Raw genomic sequence first — 12,500 nt, 5'->3', positions numbered from 1 at the left:
ATTTTGGTAGTTACAGCCATTGCACTGTGATTTTCAGTGTTCATCACACTTGTTCTTGGCACGTGTTACGTTTGCGTCTAGTGCCCTCTCAAGGCTCAGACACACGTGATGGCCATGCGTAAGACATACGGTTTTCTAAGCTAAAAATACGACTTGACATTGCACTCGTTAAGTATGTAGGCCTAGGCGCTGGCCTTGATGTCATCTGCGGAAATTATGCTCGTGTATTTTATTTGCGTCATTTGCATTAATGTCTTCATAACACTTCATCGTGTTTCAATTAAATATTGCCTTGTATGCCCGGCACCCGCTATGCCGAAATGCCGGGAGATATATTTTTTTCTATTTTTAAGATGATTCACGCAGTTTGATGTAGTCCTGATATATTCTAAATGGATTGTAAATATGGCGTATAATTCGGGATTTATTTGTTAGCAAGCTAGAGATCAACATGGAATCCTAGAAGCTGCCTAAGTTGAGGAGTTCGCGTCAACACAGCGATTGCACAGACACTACTTAGCAAGACGTGAGTGCCAGATGTCTATTGTTAGGCTTTCGGGAAACCTCCCTTTTACTAGCGTGTCTGCGTTAGTGCTTGTGCCTGCGTATGTGTTTGATAGATGTCCGTACGTGTGTGTGTGTGCGTGTTGAGGCAGGGACTGAGACAACCACGGCTTCGAACCGAGAATAAGTCGCTGGCGAGAGAAACAAAAGTGGATGCCGAGCTGAGAAGACGTTTTCCCGAGCGGCTGTTAAACGACAAAGTGCGTGTGTGCGAACATTACACTGTGACGTCATATTGCAGCTTGAATGTTACAGCATGTGAACTTTTTTTTCTCTTTCTCTCTCTCCCCTTTGCTCTCGAGAGACCAACTGGCAGCTGGGCCCGGAGACATGCGGCAGATGGTGTCACTGTCATGCGCCTGCCTACCATGATCTGCCTGGACGCAGTGCACAAAATCGTTAGGGATTGTGTCCGGTTTAATTATTCGTAGATGTCCGTGTCATTTCCATCTTATGTTTATATTTGTGTGCCAGTTCTGTTTTGTTCAAGATCGTAGTTGAACTGTTTTTGAAAATCAGGTATTGATTGGTATTTAGCATGTCTATTATAAGGAAAAAAAGTATTGACCAGTTTCTTATATTAAGGAAGTCTCACTGTCTATAAGTCTGAGGGTATATAAATATGTATGCTACTGTTTACATGAAACGGGTAAACAAAACCCAAAAATAACTATAACGGTAAAACCTTTCCATGTAATGATTCCCTTGGTAGCGTACAACGAATGCCATTTAATGTCACATACTGTAACCAGGTATGCATGGAGAATATACATTTATATTAGATATGATTAGATTCCACATCCTACTAAAAAACTATAATGACAACAGACAAGTACCGTCATAATCACAAACAGCGGACAAGTAGTTTAAAATTCACAGACAATAAAAACAAACAAACATAAGCAGCCCTGTACACACTCCCAGTGTTTACCCTGTCGGATTTTTTCTTGGTTGAATTGGCCAGTGTGATGATGTGTAGAAAATTGTAACGCTGACTAGCAACTTGGGGGCAGCAGATAGAGAGAGGGGGAGGGGACTGGTGGAAGTGGAGGAGGGCAGTGGGTGTTGGGGGAAGGTAGGAGGGGAGCAGGGAGGCTAAAGGAGGGGGGGGGGGGGTGAGGTAGGGTGCTAGAGGAGTGAGCGTAAGAAGGGAGGGGACAGGGGGAGGATGCCTGGGAGAGAGGAGTAAAAGGGGGAGGGGGTTGGATGGGGTTGAAGGAGAGGGTAACGGGGAGGGGGAAGGGAGGAGGAGGAGGGGCAAGAAGGATGAGTATGTTAATGAAGAAGCGAGTTTGAGTTAGCCCCAGGATGACTGTCGTTGTGAGGAAGAATGTTGGTCACTGTATATTTTAATGTTGTTTACTTTTTATACAGTGCATTGATGGGGGGGGGGGGGTCTGATTCGTGATTTGGGTTTAAATGGTTCAATTCATTTTATTTAGTTTTGTTGTAGTTGATGCTGTTGGGACAATTTGAGAGCAACTTGCAATATCACATTAATATCAATATCGTTGTTATTATCATCACCAAGATGTTAATATTATTGCAACATTCTCCTCTTCTTCATCAATGCGACTGCTATTTTACTGTTATATTATTATTGTTATATTATCATTAGCATCATTAATAATAATCTTTATCATTATCATCACCACCATCACCGTCATTGATATCATTGTGAGTGAAAAAATAGACTTGTAAATGAGTCAGTGAATGGGCTAGTGGATGAATAATTATTTCAAGAACTAAGTAGATAAATAAACTAATAGATAAATAGTTGATTTAGCGTGTGTGTGCACAGAGATGTAGATGAATGAGTGCATAAGCAATTGGGTACAAAGACAAACGAACGGATAGGAGGGAGGGGGAGAGAGAGAGAGAGAGAGAGAGAGAGAGAGAGAGAGAGAGAGAGAGAGAGAGATAAACAGATAAGGACAACCAACCCGAGAGATAAACAGATAAGGACAACCAACCCAAAAAACAAAGTAAACAAATGAGGAAATCTCACTTTTTTTTGGATAACGAGAAGACAAACAACACACCATACCTGTGTTACAAAACCCCAGAGGCGTGCCCGGGGCTGCCTGGGTCACTTGCACTGCCTCTGTAGTAACCGAGACCCAAAAATAAACCCCCTTTTTAGCGCTTAGGTCGACAGCTTTTGAAACTTAAACCTCACTAAAGACAAGGATGGCATTTCCGGTCAGCAGTTGGGGATTAAGGCGGGTTGGGGAGGATAGGGAGGGAGGGAGGGAGGGAGGGAAGGGGAAGGAGAGGATGGGAAGGAGGGAGGGGGAGAAGAGAAAGGGGGAAGGGAGGGATAAAAGAGAGAAGAAGAGGGAAGGAGGAAGGGAGGGGCAGAAGAGGGAAGGGGGAAGGGAGGGGCAGAAGAGGGAAGGGGGAAGGGAGGGATAGAGGGGAGGGGCAGAAGAGGGAAAGGGGAAGGGATGGATAGAGGGGAGGGGCAGAAGAGGAAAGGGTGAAGAGAGGGATAGAGAAGAGGAGAAGAAGAGGGAAGGGGGGAGGGAGCGATAGAAGAGAGAGAAAAAATAAGTTGGGAGAAGAGGGAGGGATGGGAGGTGAGGAAAAGGAGGGGAGAAGTGGAGGGATTACGCTTTGGGGTAATGGGGGGAGAGGGGGAGTTGGGGATGGAGTGGAGATGTTAAGCGGAAGGGAAGAAGGGGGGGGGGGAAGAGGGAGAGGGAGGGAGGGTTTAGGAGTTGGGTAAGGGGGTGTTGGGGGAGAGGGAGAGGGGAGGGGAATAACGGAATGGAGGCAGAAGTAGGGGAAGGAAGGAAATGATGAAGATAGTGAATGGTGTTACGGCATGAAATGAAGGAAGGGGAGAAGGAATGAATAAAAGGGCGGATAGAGAGAAAAGAAAGAAGAGGAACATTCACATTAGGACAGAAGACACGAGGGGGAAAGTAGGGAGAAAGAGAGAGAGAGGGGGGAAAGAAAGAGAGAGAGAAAGGAAGAGAAGGCTAATCGGAAGGAAGTTGATACACAGCATGAGTGTGGTAAGGCTATATAGGCCTATCAGGAGGGTGGGTGTTGCTAGTCTAATAATAGTGTCAGAAGTGTGTTGACAGTGAGCAGGATGAATGGAGTGTAATTCAAGAAGGATTTTTATCGTGTAGTTTGATATTTCTGTTGTTTTTGTTGTTTTTTGTTGTGTTATATTTGTTGTTTTTCTTTTGGTGCAGCTGGTATTATTGTTATGGTTGTCATTATCATTTTTATCAATATCATCGTCTGTGGTCTGAGTTGGATCATTATCATGACCTTATTTATTGTTGTCTTTATTGTTTTTATCATCATTCTTTATCATCATCGTCATTATCACCATTCCTTATTATCATCGTCATTATCATTATAATCTTCATTCTTTATCATTATCATTATTCATCATCTTCATTATTGTGCCATCATCAGTGTCATTACCACCACAGCCATCACCATCACCACCACCGTCACTATCACCGTCACCATCACTGTTACCATCACCATCACTGTTACCATCACCACCGTCACTATCACCACCATCACTGTTACCATCACCACCGTCACTATCACCATCACCACCACCGATACCATCACCACTACCGTCACTATCACCACCACCGACACTATTACTGTTACCATCACCACCACCATCACTATCACCATCACCACCACCGTCACTGTTACCATCACCACCACCGTCACTGTCACCACCACCACCGTCACTGTTACCATCACCACCACCGTCACTGTTACCATCACCACCACCGTCACTATCACCACCACCGACACTATTACTGTTACCATCACCACCATCACTGTTACCATCACCACCGTCACTATCACCATCACCACCACCACCACCGTCACCATCACCACCACCGATACCATCACCACTACCGTCACTATCACCACCACCGACACTATTACTGTTACCATCACCACCACCGACACTATTACTGTTACCATCACCACCATCACTGTTACCATCACCACCGTCACTATCACCATCACCACCACCGTCACCATCACCACCACCACCGTCACCATCACCACCACCACCGTCACCATCACCACCACCACCGTCACCATCACCACCACCACCGATACCATCACCACTACCGTCACTATCTCCACCACTGACACTATTACTGTTACCATCACCACCACCGTCACCATCACCATCACCACCACCACCACCACCGTCACCATCACCATCACTGTTACCATCACCACCACCGTCACTATCACTATCACCACCACCGTCACCATCACTGTTACCATCACCACCATCACCATAAATTTGTCTATTCATTTGCTTGATAACATTACCATTATTATTGCCTTTGTGTTTTATTTCAATTTTCCTTCGCATTTTTTGGGGCCATTGATTGATTTCTGTTTAATCTATATGCAAATTAGTTTTGATATCAACGCTTCATATTCGCCAAGTCCGCCTGAATTGATATTTATTGAAAATAGAAGAATGGCAAATTTTGAAAAGAGGTGATAATGATTTTTGATATGAAGATGATAATGATAAAGTTAATTATGGTGCTAATGATGGTGATAGTGTTAATGATAATGGTTAGGGTATTGATGTTAATGGTGATATGAAATTTGATGATTAAGATATCGTAATAATGAGGATATGTTATATTTATGGAGATAACGATAATAACAGTGATGATGATGATAATGATAATAACCGCTGAAACAATTATGAATATAATTATAAAACAATGAAGAAAAGAGGGAAAAACACAAAAAAGAAAGTTCGAGAATGGGAGAGAATTATATAAAGAAAGAGAAAGATGTATAGATAGACGAAATAAATATTTAGACTGGCAGAGAGAGAGAGAGAGAGGGATGGGGGAGAAAGTTAGAAAAGAGAGCGAGGAAGGGAGGGAGAGAGTGGGGAGAGATAGAGAGTAGAGAGAGAGAGAGAGAGAGAGAGAGAGGAGGGAGGTTGGAAAGAGAGAGAGAGAGGAGAAGAGGGGGAATAGTTAGTGAAAAAGAGAGCGAGGGAGGGAGGGGAGAGAGAGAGTGGGAGTTAGGGAGTGAGAGAAGTGAGTGAACGAGGGAGAGAGAGAGAGAGGAGGGAGGGAGTTAGGGAGATGGAGAGAGAGAGAGAGAGGCGGGGGGAGTGAGAATGAGAGTGAGTGAATAAGAGAGAGAGGAAGGAGGGAGTTAGGAAGAGAGAGAGAGAGGAAGGAGGGAGTTCGGGAGAGAGAGAGAGAGAGAGAGAGATAGGAGGGAGTTAGGAAGAGAGAGAAGGGGGAAGGAGGGAGTTAGGGAGAGTGTGAAAGAGAAAGAGAGAGGAAGGAGGGAGTTAGGGAGAGAGAGAGAGAGAGTAATGCCCCCGTAGCCCTGATTGCGTAGGACTAGCCTTCTGAGAACAAGGCTCGCAGGAATTATGCAACGACCTGTGACAAGGAGGAGGGTTCTTATCTGATGCCCCGAGAAGGGATGACCTTATCTGGAGTTTTCCTTCTTTCGTAAAAGGGGGTAAAGGCGCGCATAAAATTGAGTCGGTCAGTGTTGACGGTGGGTGGTAGGTTAATATAAATGTCTCTCTCTCTCTCTCTCTTTCTTTCTTTCTTTCTTTCTCTGTCTCTCTTTCTTTCTTTCTTTCTCTCTATCTCCCTCCCTCCCTCTCTCTCTCTCTCTCTCTCTCTCTCTCTCTCTCTCTCTCTCTCTCTCTCTCTCTCTCTTCCTTGTAATTTTAGGATTTAGGCTTGTCTTGTGTGACGTTAGAGAAGCTTGGGTGTATAATATTAAATGGAGAGAGAAAGAGAGAGAGAGAGGAGGGGGGGGGGAGAACAGTTACATAAACATTACGAGAGTAAGAACAGAAAAAAGATAGCAACGAAGGAAAACAAAACCAAAAAAAGCGAAGCAAGAGACACGAGCGGAGAAAACGGGAGATAAGAATACTTTAGATAAAAAAGAGACAGAGATTGAAGTCTGGGTGATATGCATGCAAGTGCTTGGTAACATACGGGGAGCATCGTCAAGGCGAGAGAGGAGCGGCGAGAGGAGGCGGTGAAATACGGAGTCGAGAAACTCAATTGCTCAAAAGTTTAAATGTCTCGCGCGGGAAGATAAACTTTTTCCTTACGTCCAAGAATTCTAGATCAAAAGGAGAGATTTGTTCTCTTAAATTCACACATGTACACGTATATTCGAACGTACACGAACATGTATTCGTATACACATACGTACAAATACACATACACATAGACATACGTACAAATTCACGTATATACACATACGTGCATATACACATACGTACAAAAACACGTATATACACATACGTACAAATACACATATATACACTTCCGTAGAAATATACATACATATATACACGTACAAACACACACATGTACTCTTATGTGTATTCATACGTATCCGCGAACGTGAACGCTTAAATGTGTAAATATACACCTATGTATACCTATGTATTGCCTTGTGACGAATATTGCATTGCTCTGCCACATCCCCGAATCAATTGAATATCTCTTGTCCTTGATGTGCCGGTGTCATGAGGGTTAAATTTGCATAATTGCCGGGCCGTGGACGTATTTAACTCGTCGTATCGATAGAGCCGACCTTTGCGTTATGGCATTGCTTTTCCTAGTAAATTCTGGCATTAATTTAATTATTGATTGTATATCGTCGTAGCGAGGAAGGGAGGTGATGGGAAGAGGGACATAAGGGAACTGAGAGGTGGTCAACGTCGTATTTAAATCTTTGTATCGGAATACGTGACCTTTGCATTATGATATTGCATTTCATAGTTAATTCTGCCATTAACTGAATTATTGATTGTATAATATAGTAGTGAGGGGTGGGGGGGGGGGGGTAGAGGGACATAAGGGAATTGAGAGATGGTCAACGTCTTTGTATATGGAATAAGTGACACTTGCTTTATGCCATTGCTTTTCCTAGTAAATTTTATCATTAACTTGGGAATCAAGAGGTGGTCAACGTCTTTGTATATGGAATAAGTGACACTTGCTTTATGCCATTGCTTTTCCTAGTAAATTTTATCATTAATTGAATTATTGATTGTATATCGTGGTAGCGAGGAAGGGAGGTGATGGGAAGAGGGACATAAGGGAACTGAGAGGTGGTCAACGTCGTATTTAAATCTTTGTATCGGAATAGGTGACCTTTGCATTATGGCATTGCTTTTCCTAGTAAATTCTATCATTAATTGAATTATTGATTGTATATCGTAGTAGTAAGGGGGGGGGGGGTAGAGGGACATAAGGGAATTGAGAGATGGTCAACGTCTTTGTATTTGGAATTTTGGAATATGTGACCTTTGCATTATGGCATTGCTTTTCCTAGAAAATTCTATCATTAACTGAATTATTGATTGTATATCGTGGTAGCGAGGGGGGGGGGGGTTGATGGGAAGGCCAGAGGGACATAAGGGAATTGAGAGGTGGTCAGCGTCCTGGACTTATTTAACTCTTTGTATCGGAATATGTGACCTTTGCATTATGACAGTGCATTTCCTAGTAAATTCTATCATTAACTGAATTATTGATTGTATATCGTCGTAGCGAGGGGGGTGGGGGGTTGATGGGAAGAGGGACATCAGAGAACTAAGAGATGGTCAGCGCGAGGAAGCCTGAAGAAGAGGACATTTATAGGATTAGTGCTTAGATGTTTTGATAAGATTACGTTTTGTGATAACCTTGATATAGCATGTGATAGCGTCTGAGGGTTGGCTTTATGAACGATGTGTTTGTTCTTTTCCTTTTCTTTTTTTTTATTGGTGTTTTTTTCTCACTTCCCTTTTTATTGTTATTGCGAAAAAGTCTATTTTTATCTTAAAAGTCGGCGAGAAGTGTGTCCCAGTAGAAGTGCGATCCTCGGGACTCGTTTTAAACAATGAGTCACTCAGTTTAAAGACCTGTTTTGTGCATTTATACATCTCCAAAGTTTCGAGAAAAAAAAGTCATTTTATTCCCCTGCTGCACGTGACATGTCCCTGGAATTCCTAATTTGGATACGGTTATTATAGACCTGATTGAACTACTCCTACCGCGAAGATGCGTGTACCTATTTTTATCCTCAGTCTGGTATCATTAACTTCTTTCCTTTGTTGTGCTATGGGTAGCCATGGTTACAAATCTGCTGTATTTATTTACACTTACGACACTGTAGGTATTCATCGTCCTTAGGGGAAGAGGTGCGTTGAAACGTAGCTTGTAGAATCCTGCAATAGAACCAGCAACGGGAGAGAAGGCATTTTACACCATAGAGGAAATGGCCTATTTTTATCCTACACCTGCGAGAAGGGGTGGATAACTTCGTATTTTTAGCAGACACGTGCAGATCATCCGGGAGAGAGAGAGAGAGAGAGAGAGAGAGAGAGAGAGAGAGAGAGAGAGAGAGAGAGAGAGAGAGAGAGAGAGAGACTTTTTGACTTTGACACGTTTAATGAGACAAAAAAAAAACAGAGAGAGAGAAAGAAAGAGAGTTTGAGAGAGAGAGAAAGGTAGTTTAAGAGAGAGAGAGAGAAAGAAAGAGTGTGAGAGAAAGAGAGAGTGAGAGAGAGAGAGAGAGAGAGAGAAAGAGAGTTTGAGAGAGAGAGAGAGAAAGAAGAGAGTTTGAGAGAGAGAGAAAGAAAGAGAGTTTGAGAGAAAGAAAGAGAGAGTTGTAAGCAGTGCCTCCCAGAAATCGTCAGGTAACAGGCAAACAGAGCCAGGGGGAATGGCTATCTCTGTCTAATCTCAAACCTTGGGAGGGTTATCAGTCCGTCTCGAGGAAAGTGTTCTGCGAAAGTCGAATTCGGTTCTGTTCATGTCATTGGTGTTTTGTCTTGTGCATTGTGTGTTGCGGGGACGGTGTTGTGTAAGCGTCTCTTGCCGTTTTTTTACGTGTGTGTGTGAGTGTTTGTGTGTTCCTTTTTTTCTTCTCTGTTGTCTTTCTGTCTCTGACCATCCCTCTTCCTCTCCATCTGCTTGTTTTTTTTTCTTCTCTTTCTCCACTATATTATCTCTCTCTCTCTCTCTCTCTCTCTCTCTCTCTCTCTCTCTCTCTCTCTCTCTCTCTCTCTCTCTCTCTCTCTCTCTCTCTCTCTCTCTCTCTCTCCCTCTCCCTCTGTCCATTTTGCTTTGCCATTCGATTCGTGTGTGTGTTTTTCCGCCTTCCTATCGGATAATGTGCATAATTTATGAATTACTTGAGCAACAGAAAAATGCTTAGTGATTTAGTTATAAAAATGCCAGTAATATTCAAACTAACAAAGGCATTCATATAATACAATTCACGGTGTATATATATTACACACACATGCACATAAGTGTTTTCGTCCATTAAAATGATAACGCATGAATGTGAAATATATCTCAAGCCGCGGGTAATTACAGTTCCATTAAGAGAGAGACCGCTGCAACAGACTAATGAAGTTTCTTACTAATTGATTTAATCACACGTCCTCCCGGCAGACGGAACGAGCGAAAACACTTATTATTTTCCGGAATTGTTACGACAAATGACGATCTTTTCCCGGGGAAGAAGGAATGTGTCGATTTTTTTTTTCTTTTTTTTTTCATGTTGGAAATCCTTACATGTGCCCGAGTGACACACGCCACGCCACATGCCATGCGGTCTGCTGTAAATAGACTCATTTTCCTCATGATCCATTTCGACGTCTTTGCTGTAGTAATAGGATACACGTCAAACAAGAATGTATGTGTGTGTATTTACGTATTTATTGTGTATATATGTGTGTGTAATTGTAAATGTACATATATATATATATATATATATATATATATATATATATATATACATATATATATATATATATATATATATATATATATATATTTATACATACATATACATATATATATATATATATATATATATATATATATATATATATATTTATACATACATATACATATATATATATATATATATATATATATATATATATATATATATAGAGAGAGAGAGAGAGAGAGAGAGAGAGAGAGAGAGAGAGAGAGAAAGATTTATATATAGATATAGTTTTATATTTATCTCTATATATATCTCTATCTATTTATTTATCCCCCCTCCCCCCACCACACACACACACGCACACATATGTATATATTTATCATATATGTATGTTTATATATATGTGTATACATACATGCATATATGTATACACACATGAACACCATACGACCATCTGGAGTCGCAGCAAGAAATTGGTCACTGCCTCCGAAGCTTCTCAATTTCACTCTCCGGCTGTTTCTGGTTCGCAAAATTTGTCATGAGTGCCAGGCTGTCTGTCACGGGTGGAAGAGGCCAAGAGTGCGAAGTGTTTTTAGTGCCGAAGGAGGGAGTGGGAGGATTAAGAGAGAAGTGGTTTTGGTAATCCTTGATGGTGGTGAAGTGTGTCGCGTTTGAAGGGTATAGGCGGGTATTTCTTGAGGGAAATGGAGGAGGGAAGGAGAAGGAGAGAGAAGAGGTAAAGAGAGAGAGAGGGGGGGGAGGGGAGAGAGAGAGAGAAATTAAGTAAGAAAGAAAGAAAGAGAAAAGAGGGAGAAAGAGAGAGACAACAGACAGACGGACAAAAAAATACAGACAGACAGACAAAACATAAAGAAATAATATAATCAAAAGATCTACAAATACGGGAGAAGACTTAAAACAACAACAAAAAAGTAAAACACTCTCTATTAAAAGACAACAACAGCTTCTTTCTTCATCGGTCATGTCATACCCAACGTTGCCAATAAGAGGACAGTCGTTTTACTGAATGGGGTGCCATTACACGCGAGGTCACGCCTACCCTCCGGAGATCGGGTCACATAAAATAAACAACATGATATAAAGCCAGGGCAAGATAGTAAATCTAGTTAGGAAACTGCCATTAAATCTCGCCGTTAAATGAGGAGAGATCTTATATATTTATTTTTTCGTTGGTTGTTATTCCAGATGAAACCGGGTCAGCCAAAACTGATCAATGAGAGAGCTCATAAATTCATGCGCACATCTACAATAAAAAATCAAGAATACAAGATGAGGAAAAGTGACCGGAATACTGATTTTTTTTTCTCTCTCTCCTGACGTCAGTGCGCTATATCTTCATGTAACAGGATCATCAAGTTTTTTTTCTATCTATCTATCTATTAGGGATTTAGAACGGGGTGTTGCCATTACTGTAGTAGGTAGGACATCCATTATTTTTATCTACCTATCTATCTATCTATCAGGGAATTAGAACGGGGTGTTGCCATTACCGTAGTAGGTAGGAATTCCATTATTTTTATCTACCTATCTATCTATCTATTAGGGAATTAGAACGGGGTATTGCCATTACCATAGTAGGTAGGAATTCCATTATTTTTATCTACCTATCTATCTATCTATCAGGGAATTAGAACGGGGTATTGCCATTACCATAGTAGGTAGGACATCCATTATTTTCATCTACCTATATATCTATCTATCAGGGAATTAGAACGGGATATTGCCGTTATCGTAGTAGGTAGGGCAATCCAATCTTCAGGTACTTTGCATTCCAGGGGATCTTGAGCATTAGAATAGCTTTGTCTACTCGCGGGGTAAGTAAAGGTGGACAAGTGTTTACAACCAAGGAACTAAAGGGTGTTAGAGACGGCTTTGTTTACATTCTGATAAGTAAGAATGGGAAGATGAGTGGTTTGGGAAAAGGTGGTTAGACCCAAGGAAACGAAAGCTCATTAGGATATATTTTTTTAAATCTCTCTCTCTCTCTCTCTCTCTCTCTCTCTCTCTCGCTACCCCCCCCCCCTCTCTCTCTCTGTCTTGCTCTCTCTCTCTCTCATCTCTCTCTCTCTCTCTCTCTCTCTCTTTTCCTCCACTCCCTTCCTCACCTCCCTCCACTCCCTTCCCTCTCTATCCCTCGCTCCCCCTCCCTTCCTCACCTCCCT

General features: G+C 41.9%; 1 protein-coding gene across 1 annotated transcript in view; it reads left to right on the top strand.

Moving 5' to 3' along the window:
• Gclc (glutamate--cysteine ligase) overlaps positions 1 to 12,500 on the top strand; it is a 43,212-nt gene that overhangs the window by 265 nt on the left and 30,447 nt on the right. The gene's annotated exons all lie outside the window — the stretch shown is intronic.

This window comes from Penaeus vannamei, chromosome 7, assembly GCF_042767895.1.
Source record: "Penaeus vannamei isolate JL-2024 chromosome 7, ASM4276789v1, whole genome shotgun sequence".
Taxonomy (NCBI): Eukaryota; Metazoa; Arthropoda; class Malacostraca; order Decapoda; family Penaeidae; genus Penaeus; species Penaeus vannamei.
Note: the sequence above shows the minus strand (reverse complement) of the source record. Positions and strands in the feature narration are given on the sequence as shown.